Raw genomic sequence first — 21015 nt, 5'->3', positions numbered from 1 at the left:
TATTAAACTTTGTTCTATTCAATCTAGCTGTGATGAAGTTTGAATTTTTCTACCTGTTATAAACAGTATTTGAAGGGTCTCGGTAACAATGTTCAGTGTTGATGAGAGTGGGGTCTGGGTGAGAAGCTGCTGAGTGTGACAGGGTCAGGACTGGATGCAGGAAGTTCTCTGACAGTCTCCCTCTATCTCTCTAATGGATCTGAGTTGATTTACGACTGGTAGCTTTTATTTTCCTTTTCTTATTTAGAGATACAGCACTGAAACAGGCCCTTCAGCCCACCGAGTCTGTGCCAACCAGCAACCACCCATTTATACTAATCCTACATTAATCCCATATTCTCTACCACATCCCCACCATTCTCCTACCACGTACCTACACAAGGGACAATTTACAATGGCCAATTTATCTATCAACCTGCAAGTCTTTTGGAGGTGGAAAGAAACCTGAGCACCCGGCGGAAACCCACACAGACACAGGGAGAACTTGCAAACTCCACACAGGCAGTACCCAGAACTGAATCCTGGTCGCTGGAGCTGTGAGGCTGTGGTGCTAACCATTGCGCCATTGTGCTGCTGTTGGTGTTTTGATAAATGAAGGAAGTTCCCTCCACCCATTTTTTTTGGACAGACAGTGTGGTGTAAGGATGTAAAGGGTTAATGCTGAAGATAGTGGGATCAACCCCTCCCACTGTCAGAGTGATGATGTAACAGTCACATGAGATGAAGTTTGGGAGAAGAGAGAGCAGCACCAAGGATATTGTGTAAATTAGAAAAGAGTTCTTAGTTCTTTCAGCAGGAACTGTGTCCAGAAAATATCGAGAACCTCACAATTTTATTATTCAGGAATAGGAACACAGATATTAATTCCAAGTGACATTTCTGGGACCAATTAACAAAAAAAGTAGAGAATAATATTGCTCACTGATTGAAATCCCCCAGTGAGGAGACAGTTAAACAGGTGATCTGTTGGGGCATCCTTCGATCCAAGGTTTCAGCAACATTTAATCTCCATTTTTGGTGAAATTCTCTGTTATTTGCAATTTTTTTATCAGCTTTGATGGGCGAGTGAAATAACTGAAAAAATTGAACAGTTCCATCCTTTCTTTTCTTCCTTCTTCTCTTCTTTCCATCAGTTTCTCTTTTCTGTCCCAGATCAATATAATGATGAGTATCCCAATTTAATCTGCTGTTTCTGGTGTTTTATCCATTCCAATTAAAATTTCAACATTCCAATCAAATCTATTTGTTATTCCACAGTGTCTCTCCATGTGTTTTATTCTGTTGTATTCTCTCACAGTCTGTTTGATGATCAATGTTACATCTCACTCTCTGTTCTGGTGAAGATCAGAAGCAGTGATATCTGTTTACACCACCCGACAAGTCGGCCTGAGGCTGTGCCTCGCTGATCATGTGGAGTTAAAGCAATTCTTCCAGTCAGTTAGTTCAGTTTTCATTTCATGACAAATTCGGTCATCATGACTTCGTCAGTGACCTAATGGTTCAGGTGTCTGAGTGATGTTAATCATGATGTGATGAAATGATTGTATGTTCCAGTCTTTCCGTGGTGGGTTTTCACACTGAGTAGAAACGTGTTGGACATGGTCTGGAAATGTTTCACACCGCTCCATTCCCAACTTCATTTACTGACAGAAGATATATTTCCATCATTACACAGCTGGCTGCACAGCCAGAAGCTGTGCTGAAGGTGACAGCTATGTTTGTTCAACTGACAAGGTGGCCGAGAGGTTAAGGCAATGGACTGCTAATCCATTGTGCTTTGCACGCGTGGGTTCGAATCCCATTCTTGTCGCTAGTTTATGAACTGTGCAGCGTATTGTTTATGTGTCAAGTCAGCCTCGAAACCTGTTCTTGTCAATGTCCAGACAGTGATTCGAGAATTGGTTATACTTTATTAAAATTGAGACAGACAATTGGAATTCTTCACCCAAACTGCACTGGTATGAAGATCAAATAGGGATCACGAAACGGAGCAGGATTTTTCCTCCCCTCCTTCCTTCCATCTTTACTTTCTCTGGATTTGCACCAAGTGAAAGACAAATGGGAAAAGCAAATGGCGAGGGAGCAGATGCAGAAAATTATCCTTTGGCAAGAAATGTATTTTCAAATCTTCTTGATAGATTAAGTGAGTGAGCAATGCTTTGGCAGATGGAGTTTAAAATGAGGGGTCATCTACTACCTACTACCAAGATTAGAGTGTTTTTTTGTAAGAGGTGAGATGTTAGAAACGGCGGAGGAGTAGAGACCCGAATACTGAATTAATAAAAGCTAGTGGACTGGTAGAAAATAATGTGAAAAGTGAACAGAATCTGAAAATTGGAACTCATGTTGCAGTGATATAAAGCTCTGTGCTCCTGAAGTAAATGTCCAAGCCCAGATTATGGGGAATCTGTGGAGAGTGATTTGGCTTTTATTCATTCTTGGGTGTGAGTATCGCTGGCAAGGCTGGCATTTATTGCCCATCCCTAATTGCCCTTGAGAATGTGGTGGGGAGCTGCCTTCTTGAACTGCTGCAGTCAATGTGGTGTAGGAACACCCACAGTGCTATTGTGGAGGGAGTTCCAGGATTTTGACCCAGCAACAGTGAAGAAATGGTGATATAGTTCCAAGTCATGATGGTGAGTGACTTGGAGGTGAACCTGCAGGTGGTGGTGTTCCCATGCATCTGCTGCCCTTGTCCTTCGAGGTGCTAGTGGTCACGAGTTTGGAAGGTGCTGTTGAAGGATACTTGCTGCAGTGCATATGGAGATGGTACACACTGCAGCCACTGTTTACAGGTTTTGGAGGGATTGAATGTTTAAGGTGGCGTGTTAGGTGCCGATCAAGTGCGCTGCTTTGTCCTGGATGGTGTTGAGCTTCTTGAGTGTTGTTGAGTGGGATGTATTCCATCACACTCCTGACTTGTGCCTTGTAGATGGTGGACAGGATTTGGGGTGTCAGGAGGTGAGATACTTGCTGCAGAATTCGTAATCTCTGACCTGCGCTTATAGCCACAGCATAGATGTGACTGGTCTAGTTACGTTTCTGGTCAAGATGTTGATGGTGGGGGATTTAACGATGATAATGCTTCTGAATATCAAAAGGTAGATTTTTTTTCTCTCTCATTGGAGATGTTCACTGCTTGGCACTTGTGTGGCCAGAAGGTTGCTTGTCACTTATCAGCTCAAGCCTGAATGTTGTTCAGGTCTTGCTGCTTGCAGGCACAGACTGCTTCAGTATCTGAAGAGTTGTGAGTCATCATCTAACATTCCCACTTCTGACTTATGTTGAAGAGAAAGTCGTCAATGAAACAGCTGGGATGTTTGGGTCTAGGACACGACCCTGAGAAACTCTTGAGGCAATGTCTTGGGCTGAGATGATTGGCCTCCACGAACCACAACATCTTGTTTTGGGCGAGGTATGACTTCAACAAGTGGAGAGTTTTCCCCCTGATTCCCATTGACTTCAATTTTGCTGGGGATCCTTGATGCCACACTCACTCAAGGGTAATCACTCTCACCTCTCCTCTGGAATTCCACTCTTTCGTCTCTGCTTGGACCAACCTGCAATGAGATCATACGAACATAAAATCAGAAGAACTAATAGCAGGAGTAGGCCATTTGGCCCCTCGAGCTTGCTCCGCCATTCAATAAGATCATGGCTGACCTGATCATGACCTCAACCCCACTTTCTTGCCTGCCCACCTAACCCTTGGCTCTCTTGTAGGTATAAGTCTTGAAGACATTCAATGACCCAGCCTCCACTGCTCTCTGCCGTAAAGAATTCCAAAGATTAATGACCCTCTGAGAGAAGAAATTCCTTCTTAAATGAAAAACCCCTAATTCTGAAACTGTGTCCCCTAGTTCTAGATTCCACCACGAGAGGAAACATCCTCTCAGCATCTACCCTGTCAAGCCCCCTCAGAATCTTATATGTCTCAATACGTTCACCTTTCATTTTTCTCAACTACAATGAGTATCAGTCCATCCTGCTCAGCTTTCCTCATAGGACCACACCTTCATCACAGGAATCAATCCAATGAACCTTCTCTCAACTGCCTCCAATGCAAGTATATCCCTCCTTAAATAAAGAGACAAAAACTGTACACAATACTCCAGGTGTGGTTTCACCAGCACCATGTACATTTGTAGCAAGACTTCTCTACTTTTATGCTCCATCCCCCTTGCAATAAAGGGTAACATTCCATTTGCCTTCCTAATTATTTGCTGTACCTGCATGGTAACTTTTTGTGATTCATGTACGAGGATACCCAGATCCTTCTACACCGCAGCATTCTGTAATCTCTCACAATTTAAATAATATTTTTTTTTCTATTCTTCCTACCAAAGTGGATAACCTCCCATTTTCCAATATTCTCCTCTATCTGCCAAATTATTTCCTGGAGCTGAGAGACCCTGGCAGAACCTAAACTGAGCATCAATGATCAGATTATTGCTGCATGTGTGGTGCTTGATAGCACTTTTGGTGACATCTTCCATCACTTTGCTGATGATTGATAGTCGACTGATGGGGTGGCAATTGGTCAGATTGGATTTGTCCTGCATTTTTTTTATGGAGAGGGCACACTTGGACAATTTTCCACATTGTCAAGTAGATACCTGTGTTGTAGCTCTACTGGAACAGCTTGGCTGAGGGTGCAGCTAGTTCTGGAGCACAAGTCTTCGGTACTAGAGCCGGAATGTTGTTAGGGCCCATAGTCTTTGCTGTATCGAGTGCCTTCAGCTGTTTCTTGCCATTATGTGGAGTGAAGCAAATTGGCTGAAAACTGGAAGCTGTGATGCTGGGGACCTCAAGAGGCCGAGATGAATCATCCACTGAGCAATTTCTGACTGAAGATGGTTTCAAATGCTTCAGCTTCACCTTTTGCACTGACGTGCTCGGCTCCACCAACATTGAGGATAGGAATGTTTTTGGGCCCTCCTCATCTGGTTCGTTATTTAATTGTCCACCACCATTCATGACTGGATACCTAGTTTCTCAGGGCAGTGTCCGAGGCCCAACCATCCTCAGCTGTTTCATTGATGGCTTTCTCTTCAACATAAGTCAGAAGTGGGGCCTGGGATAGTGAGGAGAGAGGAGGTAAATGGGCAGGTATTACACCTCCTGCGATTGCAGGGGAAGGTGCCATGGGATGGGGACGAGGTGGTGGAGGTAATGGAGGAGTGGACCAGGTTGTCGCGGAGGGAACGATCCCTTCGGAATGCTGACAGGGAAAGGGAGGGGAAGATGCGTTTGGTAGTGGCATCACGCTGGAGGTGGCAAAAATGGCAGAGGATGATCCTTTGGATATGGAGGCTGATGGGGTGGAAAGTGAGGACAAGGGGAACCCGTTCACGGTTCTGGGAGGGAGTGGAAGGGTTGAGGGCAGAAGTACGGGAAATGGGCCGGACACGGTTGAGGGCCCTGTCAACAACAGTGGGGGGGATTCCACGGTTGAGGAAAAAGGAGGTCATACCAGAAGCACCGTCATGGAAGGTAGCATCATCAGAGCAGCTGAGTCGAAGACGAAGAAACCTGGAGAATGGAATGGAGTCCTTACAGGAGGTAGGGTGTGAAGAAGTGTAGTCGAGGTAGCTGTGGGAGTCGGTGGGCTTATAATGGATATTGGGAGACAACCTATTCCCAGAGATGGAGACAGAGAAGTCGAGGAAGGGAAGGGAAGTGTCAGAGATGGACCACGTATGGGTGAGAGAAGGGTGGAAATTGGAAGCAAAGTTGATAAAGTTTTCCAGTTCGGGGCGGGAGCAGGAAACGGCACCGATACAGTCATCAATGTACCGGAAAAAGAGTTGGGGGAGGGGGCCTGAGTAGGGCTGGAACAAAGAATGCTCGACATATCCCACAAAAAGACAGGCATAACTAGGACCCATGCGGGTACCCATAGCGACACCTTTTACTTGAAGGAAGTGCGTGGAGTTGAAGGAGAAGTTGTTCAATGTGAGAACAAGTTCAGCCAGGCGGAGGAGGGTGGTGGTGGATGGGGACTGGTTGGGCCTCTGTTCCAGGAAGAAGCGGAGAGCCCTCAAACCATCCTGGCGGGGGATGGAGGTGCAACGCGATTGGACGTCCATAGTGAAGAGGAGGCGGTTGGGACCAGGAAACTGGAAATTGTCAAAATGACGTAAGGCGTCAGAAGAGTCATGGATGTAGTTGGGAAGAGACTGGACCAGCGGAGAAAAGATAGAGTCAAGAAAGGAAGAAATAAGTTCAGTGGGGCAGGAGCAGGCTGACACAATGGGTCTGCCGGGACGTACCCGTTTGTGGATTGTGGGAAGGAGGTAGAAGCTGGCTGTCCGGGGTTGCGGGACGATGAGGTTGGAAGCTGAAGAGGGAAGCTCTCCAGAGGAGATGAGGTCAGTGACAGTCCTTTGGACGGTGGCTTGATGTTCGGTGATGGGGTCATGGTCCAGAGGGAGGTAGGAAGAAGTGTCTGTGAGTCGGCGCTGAGCCTCTGCAAGGTAGAGGTCGGTACGCCATACAACAACAGCACCACCATTGTCTGCAGGTTTGATGACCATGTCGGGGTTGGACCTGAGAGAACGGAGTGCCTCAAGATCAGAGGGGGACAGGTTAGAGTGAGTGAGGGGGGTAAAGAAATTGAGATGACAAATGTCTAGCCGACAGTTTTCAATGAAGAGATGAAGAGCGGGTAAGTGGCCAGGGGGAGGGGTCCAAGTAGAGGGAGAATGCTGGAGGTGGGTGAATGGGTCTGCTGGTCGGGAGGAGGACTCCTGGTCAAAGAAGTGAGCCTGGAGGTGGAGAAATATTTTCTAGATACAGCCCGAGGGGATTTCCATGGATCCAGTCCCTCACTTCACCTTGGTGGGGGTACCTTACACAGTGGTCTTCCCCAGTGAACCTTTGCAGCGGCTGCCCCAAGATGTAGTGCGTCCCTCAGCACGTAGTCTTGGACCTTGGAATGTGCCAGTCTGCAACATTAGGTCGTGGACAACTCTTTGCGCTGGAAGACCAGCAAGTTTCGGGCAGAACAAAGGGCGTCTTTCACCCAATTGATAGTCCTTCAGCAGCAGTTGATGTTCATCTCGGTGTGCATCCCTGAGAACAGCCTGTAGAGCACAGACTCCTGTGTTACACAGCTGCTTGGGATGAACCGCGATAAAAACCACTGCATCTTTTTCGACACCTGCTTTGCAAAGACAGACAGGGCAGTCCTCTCTCCTCTGTCTTGTTTGTTTGCTGTTTTGAACCCTTTGCTGAGTCTATTAGGAAGGATGCAAGCAGAAAGGGGGGGTTATAATCCGAGGCAGTGGAGTCACTCAGGTTAAAACTTCCCTGTACCTGGATGACGTCGCCGTCTTTTGCTCGGATCTGCTGTCCGTTCGCAGACTGATCAGCATCTGCGACCAGTTCGAACTCGCCTCGGGAGCCAAAGTTAACCACGGCAAGTGCGAGTCCATGTTCTTTGGGAACTGGGCTGACCGATCCTTTGTCCCCTTCACCATCAGGTCAGACTACCTGACGGTGCTGGGGTTATGGTTCGGAAGGGACGGGGCGTGCACCAAAACCTGGAAGTAGCGAGTAGCCAGGATACACCATAAGCTGAGCATGTGGGAGCAGCGATCTCTCTCCATTGTGGGTAAGAACCTGGTGATCAGGTGCGAGGCGCTCACGTTGCTGTACGTGGTGCAGGTCTGGCCCAAACGCCACTCCTGTGCTGTGGCGATCACCCGAGCCATTTTCCGCTTCATATGGGGTTCCAAAATGGACCAGGTCTGGAGGGACATAATGTTCAAACCCCTGGATAAGGGCGGGAAAAATGTACCCAACGTCGCCCTCATCCTGATGACTACCTTCGTGTGCAGCTGCATCAAGCTGTGCGCAGATTCCCAGTACACAATCTCCAAGTGTCACTCCGTGCTGAGGTTCTATCTGTCCCCAGCGTTGTGAAGGATGGGCCTGGTCACATTGCCGCGGAATGCTCCATCCAGTTGGACCGTGCCGTACCACATATCCTTCGTGGGAAAGTTTCTGTGGAAAAACATCTTTGACCACCAATCCTTCAGGTAGTTGTCTGCACGGAATGTCCTCAAGGCCCTACAGGAAAAGGAGATGGTGGATCCAGTCGGATGGTTCCCCGAGCAAACTTCCAAAGTCATTTGGCGGAATGCCTCATCACCAGAACTTTCAAACAAGCACCAAGATGAAACTTGGCTGGTGGTGAGAAGAGCCCTCCCCATCAGATCCTTCCTGCACGCCCGAAGTCTCACCCCCTCCGCACAATGCCCTCGAGGTGGCTGTGGTGGGGAAGAGACAGTTGCCCACCTCTTTCTCTGAATTGCCTCCAATGCAAGTATATCCCTCCTTAAATAAGGAGACCAAAACTGTACACAGTACTCCAGGTGTGGTTTCACCAACACCCTGTACATTTGTAGCAAGACTTCTCTCCTTTTATACTCCATTCCCCTTTGTAACAAAGGGTAACATTCCATTTGCCTTCCTAATTATTTGCTCTAGCTGCATGCTAACTTTTTGTGATTCATGTACGAAGACACCCAGATCCTTCTATACCGCAGCATTCTGTAGTCTCTCGCAATTTAAATAATATTTAATTTATCTGTTCTTACTACCAAAGTGAATAACCTCACGTTTTCCCACATTATACTCCAGCTTCCAAATGTTTGCCTGGATCCGAGAGGCCGTGGCGGAATCTAAACTGAGCATCGATGAGCAGTTTATTGCTAAATGCGTGGTGATTGATATCACTGTTGATGACATCTTCCATCACTTTGCTGATGATTGATAGTAGACTGATGGGGCGGTAATTGGTCAGATTGGATTTGTCCTGCTTTTTTTTATGGACAGGGCACACCTGGGCAATTTTCCACATTGTCGAGTAGCTGTTTGAGTTGTAGCTCAAAAAAAAATTATCTTAACAAATTATCGGCTGTAAGCACGTTTGTCATCAGGTTGAATAATTTCTGTGTGAGGAATGTTCCAGCATCATAAACCAGGGGAACGTGCTGACTGAGCTGTGTCTTCATCTCTTCTGGGCAGTCGGACAGTTCACCCTTCATTCTGCTCTGATTTACTTTCCCAAAGCGGATCGACAGATTCTCACATCTGGAGACTGGGTTTTCTTGTTAGGTTCCTTTCGATTTTTCTTGCTCCTGAATGATAATATATGCCAACCTTGGATCAACCTTGCGTTGTGTCCCAGTCTTGGTTAAGAGCGACACATAACGGCACCAACACTCTGAAACAAACAACACAGTCACACTTTCCTTCAGTGAGATTAATGTTGAGGCGGTTTCCAAGTCGAATGCAATTGTGAACAAATTTCTCACGAAGAAATTGTGGGTGATTTGAGTATTTGCACTGAATTTCTGTGCAAGGAGTGGCAGTTTCAAACAGCCATTCCGAAATCACTTCCTTCACAAAGACAAAGACTGTGCTGTCTTAACGTGTCACTCAACTTCACAAACAAATTTGAACTCGAAGTTCAGGAGAAGACAGAGTGGTGAATGATTGATCGTGTAATCTTTGGATGAGAAAAGATACTAAACATACAAAATCCAACATTTGAGCTAGCGTGTAAGATTGATCTTTCCATGGAGATGATCACTGGAATACTGGAACAGGCCCAAGACAGAAATGTTGACATGAGAGCAGGGGGGAGTGTTGAAACGGCAAGGAACCAGAAGCTCGGGGTCATGCTTTCGGACTGAGCAGAGGTGTTCGACATAATCTGCGTTTGGTCTCCCCAATTTGGAGGAGACTGCAATGTGAGCAGCGAATACAGTACACTAAATTGAAAGACGTACAAGTAAATCGCTGCTTCACCTGAAAGGAGTGTTTGGGCTTTAAATAATGAGCAGAGAGGAGGGAAAAGGGTAGGTGTTATATCTCCTGCGATTGCATGAGAAGGTGCCTTGGGAAGGGGATGAGGTGTCAGGGATAATGGAGGAGTGGACCAAGGTGTCGTGGAGGGAACGATCCCTTCGGAATGCTGACAGGGGAGGGAAGGATGCGTTTGGTGGTGGCATCACGCTGGAGGTGGTGGAAATGGTGGAGGATGATCCTTTGGATGTGGAGGCAGGTGGGGTGGAAAGTGAGGACAAGGGGAACCCTGTCGCAGTTCTGGGAGGGAGGGGAAGGGGGAAGGCAGAGGTTGAGAGTCCTGTCAACTACACTGGGACGGGGGGGGAGGGGGGAGGACAGAGGTTGTGGGTCCTGTCAACTACACTGGGACGGGGGTGGGGGGGTGCCGTTGAAATCTGGTGATGTTGTTGAATTTAATTTCAAACTCTCCTTGAACTCTCTGCCGATGAAGACTGAAAAAGGGAAGAACAACGACACAAGGGTCTCAAATCCAAGACCGTGAGATTAAAAGTCTCATGCTCTGCCAACTGAGCTAACAAGGCCTGATACAGTACTTCTACTCTGATACAGTAAATCCACTTACAGAAGCGTGAGATGCTGGCTCTCCCCGGAGCAATCTAGTCAGTTCCACTCAGCAGCTCGATCCCTTTCCTCCTGCAAGTTTCTTTCCTTCTAGTATCCATCCAATTTCCTTTTCAAATCATTGATTGTCTCTGCTTCCACCACACTCGTGGGCCAAGACATTACCACCCACAACATAAAACATTCCACCTCATCAAGGATGGGAAATACTTACATCTTCTATATTTGCTTATTCTCTATTTCTATGAGAATAGACTGGCAGTCAACATGAAAGGAAACCCAAAAATCTTCGAGCAGCATGTAAATGATAAGTGGGTAGTAAGAGGTTGAGTCGGGCCTATTAGGGACAAAAAGGACAATATAAGCTTAGAGGTGCAGGGCAATGTTAATCTACTTAATGAGTACTTTGCATCAGTGATCACTAAGGAAGTGGAATTTGACAAAATATCAGTTGAAGTGAAGAAAGTAGAGGCAATGGAGAGAGTACAAATTATGAGAGGGAGGTACTAAAAAGGCTGGCTGTGCTTAGGGAAGATAAATCACCTGGTCCGGATGGCTCACATCCCAGGTTGTGAAAGGAAATGCGGATGCAGATAACGCAAGGGCTTGCTATAATCTTCCAATCTTCCCTGGATACGGGGGAGGTGCCAGAGGATTAAACAGTGGCAAATGCGACACCCTTATTCAAGAAAGGGTGTAAGGACAGTCCGGGTAACTACAGGCTAGTTAGATTAACAGCAGCGGTGGGTAAGGTTTTAGAAAGAATAATCAGGGTAAAAAAATCAACAGTCACTTGGAGAGGTTCGAGTTAATTAAGGAGAGTGAGCATGGATTTATAAATGGGAGTTCATGCTTGACTAATCAAACTGCATTTTTTGATGAACTAACAGAGCAGGTTGATGAAGGGAATGCAGTGGATGTTGTTTATATGGATTTTAAGGAAGCGTTTGACAAGGTACCACATAAAAGGGCGGTTAACAAAATTGAGGTTCGTGGTATAGGAGGGTCAGTGTCCAATTGGATAGAAAATTGGTTTAAGGACAGAAAACAGCGAGTCTTATTAAATGGTTCTTTGTCAGACTGGAGGATAGTCGACAGTGGTGTTCCCCAAGGGTCAGTGCTAGAACCACTGCTTTTTCTGCTCAAGGTAATTGACTTGGATCTTGGAATACAGAGTAGAATCTCAAAATATGCCGATGACACCAAACTTGGAGGAGCGGCAAACAGTGAGGATGATATCAACTGCCTGCAACAGGACAGTGATAGGCTAGCAGAATGGGCAGACAGGTGGCAGATGGAATTTAATAGTAACAAGTGTGAGGTGATGTATTTTGGCATAAGGAATAGGGAGAGGCAATATATACTTAATGGCACAGTTCTAAAGAGTGTGCTGGAATATAGGGACTTGGGGTTCATGTGCATCAATCTTTGAAGGTGGAAAGTCATATTGCGAGAGTGGTTCGCAAAGCATATGGGATCTTGGGCTTTATAAATAGAGGCATTGAGTACAAAAGCAGGGAAGTTATGCTGAACCATTATAAAACTCTGGTTAGGCCCCAATTGGAGTGTTGCTTCCAGTTCTGCTCAGCAGACTTTAGAAAGAATGTGAGGGTCCTTGAGAGGACGCAGAGGCGATTTACCAGAATGGATCCAGGGATGGGGGATTTTAGTTACAATGTTAGGTTGGAAAAGCTAGGATTATTCTGCTTATATCAAAGGAGATTAGTGGAGAATTGATAGAGGTGTAAAACACCTCTAGAGAACTGGCCATCCTGGACTGGGTATTGTGTAATGAGAAAGGATTAGTTAACAATCTTGTTGTGTGGGGTCCCTTGGGGAAGTGCGCCCATAATATGATAAAATTCTTCATTAAGATGGAGAGTGAGAGAGTTGATTCCGAGACTCGGGACCTGAATCTAAACAAAGGAAACTATGAAGGTATGAGGCGGGAGTTGGCTATGATAGATTGGGGAACGTTACTTAAAGGGTTGACAGTGGATAGGCAATGGCTAGCATTTAAAGAGCGCATGGATGAATTACAACAATTGTTCATTCCTGTCTGTGCAAAAGTAAAACAGGAAGGGTGGCTCAACTGTGGCTTACAAAAGAAATTAAGGAAAGTATTAGATCCAAGGAGGAGAAATATAAAATGGTCAGAACAAGCAGCAAACCTGAAGATTGTGAGCAGTTTGGAATTTAGCAGAGGAGGACAAAAGGATTGATTAAGAAGGGGGAAATAGAGTATGAGAGTAAGCTAACAAAGAACATAAAAACTGACTGTAAAACCTTCTATAGATATGTGTAGAGTAAAAGATTAGTGAAGGCAAATGTGGGCCCCTTACAGTCAGAAACGGGGGAATTTATAATGGGGAACAAAGAAATGGCAGACCAATTAAATACATACTTTGGATCTGTCTTCAGAAAGGAGGATACAAATTATCTCCCAGAAATGTTGCGGAACATAGGGTCTAGTGAGAAGGAGGAACTGTATGAAATCAATATTAGTAGGGAATGTTTGGGAAATTGATGGGATTGAAGGCCGATAAATCCCCAGGGCCTGATAATCTACATCCCAGAGTAATTAAGGAAGTATCCCTTGAAATAGCAGATGCATTTCTGGTCTTTTTTCAAAATTCTATCGACTCTGGAACCGTTCCAATGGATTGGACGGTAGTTAATGTAACTCCGCTATTTTAAAAAAGAGGCAGAAAGAAAACAGCGAATTATATACCGGTTAGCCTGACATCAGTCGTGGGGAAAATGCTGGAGTCCATTATAAAAGATGTAATAGCAGAGTGCAATAATAACTCGTCTCCACTCCCAGTATTTCTAAATCCCACACATTCACTATAATGTGAACAATTATTTCCTGTTGTGTCTCTCTCAGATTTGTAAACTTCACTGTATTGGAGTGAGGTGACATCTACTGGCGGGAAGCCAGAACTGCAATCAAGCAGCAGAAACTCCACAGTCTGTCAGGGTTAAAGAAACATTGCAATGTGAAGTGGTTTGATTGGGTAGATGGAGACATGATTCTTCTTGTGGTGGTGTCTGAAGCAAAGGCCAGAAATACAAAATTGTCATTAATAAAAGAAATGAGGAATTCATGAAAAATGTATTAACGTAGTGAATGGTTAGAATGTGGATAGAATAGAAAGTGAGATTGGATGGACAGAAGCAGTCTGAAAGGATGGCTGAAACAAATGGTGAGTGCCCTGAAACATTAACTGTGTTTCTCACAGCACAGATGCTGCCAGAGCTGCTGAACATTTCCAGCACTTTCTGTTTTTATTTCAGCATTGCAGGATGTTGCTTTGATCTGAAAAAAAATGGATGATTGGCTGGGAGGTTCCAGTGAAATTCCACAGCAGCTAATAAAGTTTGAATTGTCAGTGGCTCGTTGGTCTAGGGGTATGATTCTCGCTTAGGGAGTATGGTTAATTAACATGCGAGAGATCCCGGGTTCAAGTCCCGGACGAGCCCTGGTCTGCTGGCATTTTTGGATTAAGGTTATCTATTGGTTTCAGCCTTGCAGAAGTTGGAATTGACTTCCATCCGGAGCTGGCTTGAGGACCAGACAACTGGATTCAAAGAGCTTGTCGACAAAATTGCAATTAACTGAATGTCCAGATAGCCAATTGGGAATACAAAGTTGTTGCTGTAATTGTGACCTGACTCCAAAAACAACAGGACTGGGTTCTGGACTGGAATGGAATGGAATTCTTCAGTGTTTCTGTTGTTTGGCTTGCATTGACTCATCGATTTTCTTGTTTTTCACTTTGTCGATGCCTTTGAATAATTGTGGATCCTTCTTCAGGGTGTCTTCTTTCACCAGGTAGTTCTGACCTCCGATGATGTTGATTGTAATCAGCTTCAATTCGCTGATAGTTTTGGAAGTGAGCAGATTTCCTTTGCTTGAGTCTACAACATGGAACTCAGTCTGACATGTGGACCCATGGGAGGATTTGAATGCCATCCCTGCGTTGGAGTTGCATCCATCCAATAAGAGACCGAGTTGAAGTGACAGTTCTGTCAGTCGAATATGAGACTTTTAATGGCAGGGTTGTGAGTTTGATTGCCATTCTGTTTTTCCCTTTTTTAAGGCTTCATGAGCAGAGAGTACAGGGAGTGTTTGAAATGAGCAAGTCTCGCTTTGATTCAGGACTCTTACCTCTCAGCAGCATCTCACTATGAAAGATTGAATTTGATCTCATTTCATTCTCAGCTCGGGGTCTGTGCGGCTCAGTGGGACTTCTGGCTGTCTCCCGCTTCACAATCCATCAGTACTGAGAAAGCAATGGGGAATATTACTCACATGTTGTGTTCTTTAATTTTTTGGAAAACTTGAATGTATGTATTTTCTTCCAAAACAAGGACACCAAGCGTCTGTTAATGTAGGGATGAAATAGCTCAGTCGGGAGAGCGTTAGACTGAAGATCTAAAGGTCCCGGGTTCAATCCCGGGTTTCAGCAATTTCGCTTCCTTATGTGTCCCTTGCCTTGGTTCTGATTTTCCAGTTGCACAATTTACTTTGAGATTATTTACCAAGCACCAGTGGATTGAATTTGAGAAACAACACAGAATCATTTGCAACATAGAAGGTGGTCATTTGGCCTATCATGTCCATGCTGGCTCTCCCCGGAGCAATCTCGTCAGTTCCACTCACCAGCTCGATCCCTTTCCTCCTGCAAGTTTCTTTCCTTCAAGTATCCATCCAATTTCCTTTTCAAATCATTGTTTGTCTCTGCTTCCACCACACTCGTGCGCCAAGACATTACCACCCACAACATAAAAAATTTCACCTCATCAAGGATGGGAAATACTTACATCTTCTATATTTGCTTATTCTCTATTTCTATGAGAATAGACTGGCAGTCAACATGAAAGGAAACCCAAAAATCTTCGAGCAGCATGTAAATGATAAGTGGGTAGTAAGAGGTTGAGTCGGGCCTATTAGGGTCAAAAAGGATAATATAAGCTTAGAGGTGCAGGGCAATGTTAATCTACTTAATGAGTACTTTGCATCAGTGATCACTGAGGAAGTGGAATTTGACAAAATATGAGTTGAAGTGAAGAAAGTAGAGGCAATGGAGAGAGTACAATTTAGGAGAGGGAGGTACTAAAAAGGCTGGCTGTGCTTAGGGAAGATAAATCACCTGGTCCGGATGGCTCACATCCCAGGTTGCGAAAGGAAATGCGGATGCAGATAACGGAAGGGCTTGCTATAATCTTCCAATCTTCCCTGGATACGGGGGAGGTGCCAGAGGATTAAACAGTGGCAAATGCGACACCCTTATTCAAGAAAGGGTGTAAAGACAGTCCGGGTAACTACAGGCTAGTTAGATTAACAGCAGCGGTGGGTAAGGTTTTAGAAAGAATAATCAGGGTAAAAAATCAACAGTCACTTGGAGAGGTTCGAGTTAATTAAGGAGAGTGAGCATGGATTTATAAATGGGAGTTCATGCTTGACTAATCTAACTGCATTTTTTGATGAACTTACAGAGCAGGTTGATGAAGGGAATGCAGTGGATGTTGTTTATATGGATTTTAAGGAAGCGTTTGACAAGGTACCACATAAAAGGGCGGTTAACAAAATTGAGGTTCGTGGTATAGGAGGGTCAGTGTCCAATTGGATAGATAATTGGTTTAAGGACAGAAAACAGCGAGTCTTATTAAATGGTTCTTTGTCAGACTGGAGGATAGTCGACAGTGGTGTTCCCCAAGGGTCAGTGCTAGAACCACTGCTTTTTTTGCTCAAGGTAATTGACTTGGATCTTGGAATACAGAGTAGAATCTCAAAATATCCCGATGACAACAAACTTGGAGGAGCGGCAAACAGTGAGGATGATATGAACTGCCTGCAACAGGACAGTGATAGGCTAGCGGAATGGGCAGACAGGTGGCAGATGGAATTTAATAGTGACAAGTGTGAGGTGATGTATTTTGGCATAAGGAATAGGGAGAGGCAATATATACTTAATGGCACAGTTCTAAAGAGTGTACTGGAATAGAGGGACTTGGGGTTCATGTGCATCAAGCTTTGAAGGTGGCAAGTCATATTGCGAGAGTGGTTCGCAAAGCATATGGGATCTTGGGCTTTATAAATAGAGGCATTGAGTACAAAAGCAGGGAAGTTATGCTGAACCATTATAAAACTCTGGTAACGCCCCAATTGGAGTGTTGCTTCCAGTTCTGCTCAGCAGACTTTAGAAAGAATGTGAGGGTCCTTGAGAGGACGCAGAGGCGATTTACCAGAATGGATCCAGGGATGGGGGATTTTAGTTACAAGGTTAGGTTGGAAAAGCTAAGATTATTCTGCCTATATCAAAGGAGATTGAGTGGAGAATTGATAGAGGTGTAAAACACCTCTAGAGAACTGGCCATCCTGGACTGGGTATTGTGTAATGAGAAAGGATTAGTTAACAATCTTGTTGTGTGGGGTCCCTTGGGGAAGTGCGCCCATAATATGATAAAATTCTTCATTAAGATGGAGAGTGAGAGATTTGATTCCGAGACTCGGGTCCTGAATCTAAACAAAGGAAACTATGAAGGTATGAGGCGGGAGTTGGCTATGATAGATTGGGGAACGTTACTTAAAGGGTTGACAGTGGATAGGCAATGGCTAGCATTTAAAGAGCGCATGGATGAATTACAACAATTGTTCATTCCTGTCTGTGCAAAAGTAAAACAGGAAGGGTGGCTCAACTGTGGCTTACAAAAGAAATTAAGGAAAGTATTAGATCCAAGGAGGAGAAATATAAAATGGCCAGAACAAGCAGCAAACCTGAAGATTGTGAGCAGTTTGGAATTTAGCAGAGGAGGACAAAAGGATTGATTAAGAAGGGGGAAATAGAATATGAGAGTAAGCTAGCAAAGAACATAAAAACTGACTGTCAAAGCTTCTATAGATATGTGTAGAGAAAAAGATTAGTGAAGGCAAATGTGGGCCCCTTACAGTCAGAAACGGGGGAATTTATAATGGGGAACAAAGAAATGGCAGACCAATTAAATACATACTTTGGATCTGTCTTCACTAAGGAGGATACAAATTATCTCCCAGAAATGTTGGGGAACATAGGGTCTAATGAGAAGGAGGAACTGTATGAAATCAGTATTAGTCGGGAATGTTTGGGAAATTGATGGGATTGAAGGCCGATAAATCCCCAGGGCCTGATAATCTACATCCCAGAGTAATTAAGGAAGTGGCCCTTGAAATAGCAGATGCATTTCTGGTCTTTTTTCAAAATTCTATCGACTCTGGAACAGTTCCAATGGATTGGACGGTAGTTAATGTAACTCCGCTATTTAAAAAAAAAGGCAGAAAGAAAACAGCGAATTATATACCGGTTAGCCTGACATCAGTCGTGGGGAAAATGCTGGAGTCCATTATAAAAGATGTAATAGCAGAGTGCAATAATAACTCGTCTCCACTCCTAGTATTTCTAAATCCCACACATTCACTATAATGTGAACAATTATTTCCTGTTGTGTCTCTCTCAGATTTGTAAACTTCACTGTTTTGGAGTGAGGTGACATCTACTGGTGGGAAGCAAGAACTGCAATCAAGCAGCAGAAACTCCACAGTCTGTCAGGGTTAAAGAAACATTGCAATGTGAGGAAACAGCGAAGTGGTTTGATTGGGTAGATGGAGACACGATTCCACTTGTGGTGGTGTCTGAAGCAAAGGCCAGAAATACAAGATTGTCATTAATAAAAGAAATGAGGAATTCATGAAAAATGTAGTAACGTAGTGAATGATTAGAATGTGGATAGAATAGAAAGTGAGATTGGATGGACAGAAGCAGTCTGAAAGGATGGCTGAAACAAAAGGTGGGTGCCCTGAAACGTTAACTGTGTTTCTCACAGCACAGATGATGCCAGAGCTGCTGAACATTTCCAGCACTTTCTGTTTTTATTTCAGCTTTTGCAGGATGTTGCTTTGATCTGAAAAAAAATGGATGATTGGCTGGGGGGTTCCGGTGAAATTCCACAGCAGCTAATAAAACCTGACCTGTCAGTGGCTCGTTGGTCTAGGGGTATGATTCTCGCTTAGGGAGTATAGTTAATTAACATGCGAGAGATCCCGGGTTCAAGTCCCGGACGAGCCCTGGCCTGCTGGCATTTTTAGATTAAGGTTATCTATTGGTTTCAGCCTTGCAAAAGGTGGAATTGACTTCCATCCGGAGCTGGCTTGAGGACCAGACAACTGGATTCAAAGAGCTTGTCGACAAAATTGCAATTAACGAAATGTACTGATAGCCAAGTGGGAAAAAAAGTTGTTGCTGTAATTGTGACCTGCCTCCAAAAACAACAGGACTGGGTTCTGGACTGGAATGGAATGGAATTCTTCAGTGTTTCTGTTGTTTGGCTTGCATTGACTCATCGATTTTCTTGTTCTTCACTTTGTCGATGCCTTTGAATAATTGTGGATCCTTCTTCAGGGTGTCTCCTTTCACCAGGTCGTTCTGACCTCCGATGATGTTGATTGTAATCAGCTTCAATTCGCTGATAGTTTTGGAAGTGAGCAGATTTCCTTTGCTTGAGTCTACAACATGGAACTCAGTCTGACATGTGGACCCATGGGAGGATTTGAATGCCACCCCTGCGTTGGAGTTGTATCCATCCAATAAGAGACCGAGGAGAAGTGACAGTTCTGTCAGTCGAATATGAGACTTTTAATGGCAGGGTTGTGAGTTTGAGTGCCATTCTGTTTTTCCCTTTTTTAAGGCTTCATGAGCAGAGAGTACAGGGAGTGTTTGAAATGAGCAAGTCTCGCTTTGATTCAGGACTCTTACCTCTCAGCAGCATCTCACTATGAAAGATTGAATTTGATCGGGGTCTGTGCGGCTCAGCGGCACTGCTGGCTGTCTCCCGCTTCACAATCCATCAGTACTGAGAAAGCAATGGGGAATATTACTCACATGTTGTGTTCTTTAATTTTTTGGAAAACTTGAATGTATGTATTTTCTTCCAAAACAAGGACAACAAGCCACTATTAATGTCGGGCTGAAATAGCTCAGTTGGGCGAGCGTTAGACTAAAAATCTAAAGGTCCCTGGTTCAATCCTGGGTTTTAGCAATTTTGCTTGCTTATGCGTCCCTTGCCTTGGTTCTGATTTTCCGGTTGCACAATTTACTTTGAAATTATTTACCAAGCACCAGTGGATTGAATTTGAGAAACAACACAGAGTCATTTACACCACAGAAGGTGGTCGTTTGGCCTATCACGTCCATGCTGGCTCTCCCCGGAGCAATCTCGTCAGTTCCACTCACCAGCTCGATCCCTTTCCTCCTGCAAGTTTCTTTCCTTCAAGTATCCATCTAATTTCCTTTTCAAATCATTGATTGTCTCTGCTTCCACCACACTCGTGGGCCAAGTCATTACCACCCACAACATAAAAAAGTTCCACCTCATCAAGGATGGTAAACACTTATATCTTCTATACTTGCTTATTCTCTATTTCTATGAGAATAGACTGGCAGTCAACATGAAAGGAAACCCAAAAATCTTCGAGCAGCATGTAAATGATAAGTGGGTAGTAAGAGGTTGAGTCTGGCCTATTAGGGACAAAAAGGATAATATAAGCTTAGAGGTGCAGGGCAATGTTAATCTACTTAATGAGTACTTTATATCAGTGATCACTAAGGAAGTGGAATTTGACAAAATATCAGTTGAAGTGAAGAAAGTAGAGGCAATGGAGAGGGTACAAATTAGGAGAGGGAGGTACTAAAAAGGCTGTCTGTGCTTAGGGAAGATAAATCACCTGGTCCGGATGGCTCACATCCCAGGTTGCGAAAGGAAATGAGGATGCAGATAACGGAAGGGCTTGCTATAATCTTCCAATCTTCCCTGGATACGGGGGAGGTGCCAGAGGATTAAACAGTGGCAAATGCGACACCCTTATTCAAGAAAGGGTGTAAGGACAGTCCGGGTAACTACAGGCTAGTTAGATTAACAGCAGCGGTGGGTAAGGATTTAGAAAGAATAATCAGGGTAAAAAATCAACAGTCACTTGGAGAGGTTCGAGTTAATTAAGGAGAGTGAGCATGGATTTATAAATGGAAGTTGATGCTTGACTAATCTAACTGCATTTTTTGATGAACTAACAGAGCAGGTTGATAAAGGGAATGCAGTGGATGTTGTTTATATGGATTTTAAGGAAGCGTTTGACAAGGTACCACATAAAAGGGCGGTTAACAAAATTGAGGTTCGTGGTATAGGAGGGTCAGTGTCCAATTGGATAGATAATTGGTTTAAGGACAGAAAACAGCGAGTCTTATTAAATGGTTCTTTGTCAGACTGGAGGATAGTCGACAGTGGTGTTCCCCAAGGGTCAGTGCTAGAACCACTGCTTTTTTTGCTCAAGGTAATTGACTTGGATCTTGGAATACAGAGTAGAATCTCAAAATATCCCGATGACAACAAACTTGGAGGAGCGGCAAACAGTGAGGATGATATGAACTGCCTGCAACAGGACAGTGATAGACTAGCAGAATGGGCAGACAGGTGGCAGATGGAATTTAATAGTGACAAGTGTGAGGTGATGTAAAGGAATAGGGAGAGGCAATATATACT

The 21015-nt window shown here is 44.5% G+C and overlaps 4 non-coding genes across 4 annotated transcripts; all 4 read left to right on the top strand.

Annotated features, from left to right (window-relative positions):
- Positions 1 to 1728: 1728 nt before the first annotated feature.
- trnas-gcu (transfer RNA serine (anticodon GCU)) lies at positions 1729 to 1810 on the top strand. The gene has a single exon. It is a non-coding gene; the product is annotated as a tRNA-Ser (tRNA).
- A 12024-nt stretch (positions 1811 to 13834) lies between these two features.
- trnap-agg (transfer RNA proline (anticodon AGG)) lies at positions 13835 to 13923 on the top strand. The gene is given in 2 exon segments: positions 13835 to 13870; positions 13888 to 13923. It is a non-coding gene; the product is annotated as a tRNA-Pro (tRNA).
- Positions 13924 to 18459: 4536 nt separating this feature from the next.
- Positions 18460 to 18548, top strand: trnap-agg (transfer RNA proline (anticodon AGG)). Its single transcript is given in 2 exon segments — positions 18460 to 18495; positions 18513 to 18548. It is a non-coding gene; the product is annotated as a tRNA-Pro (tRNA).
- Positions 18549 to 19445: 897 nt separating this feature from the next.
- trnaf-aaa (transfer RNA phenylalanine (anticodon AAA)) lies at positions 19446 to 19518 on the top strand. Its single transcript has one exon. It is a non-coding gene; the product is annotated as a tRNA-Phe (tRNA).
- The last annotated feature ends 1497 nt before the right edge of the window (positions 19519 to 21015 follow it).

Source organism: Heterodontus francisci, unplaced genomic scaffold, assembly GCF_036365525.1.
Source record: "Heterodontus francisci isolate sHetFra1 unplaced genomic scaffold, sHetFra1.hap1 HAP1_SCAFFOLD_121, whole genome shotgun sequence".
NCBI lineage: Eukaryota > Metazoa > Chordata > Chondrichthyes > Heterodontiformes > Heterodontidae > Heterodontus > Heterodontus francisci.
Note: the sequence above shows the minus strand (reverse complement) of the source record. Positions and strands in the feature narration are given on the sequence as shown.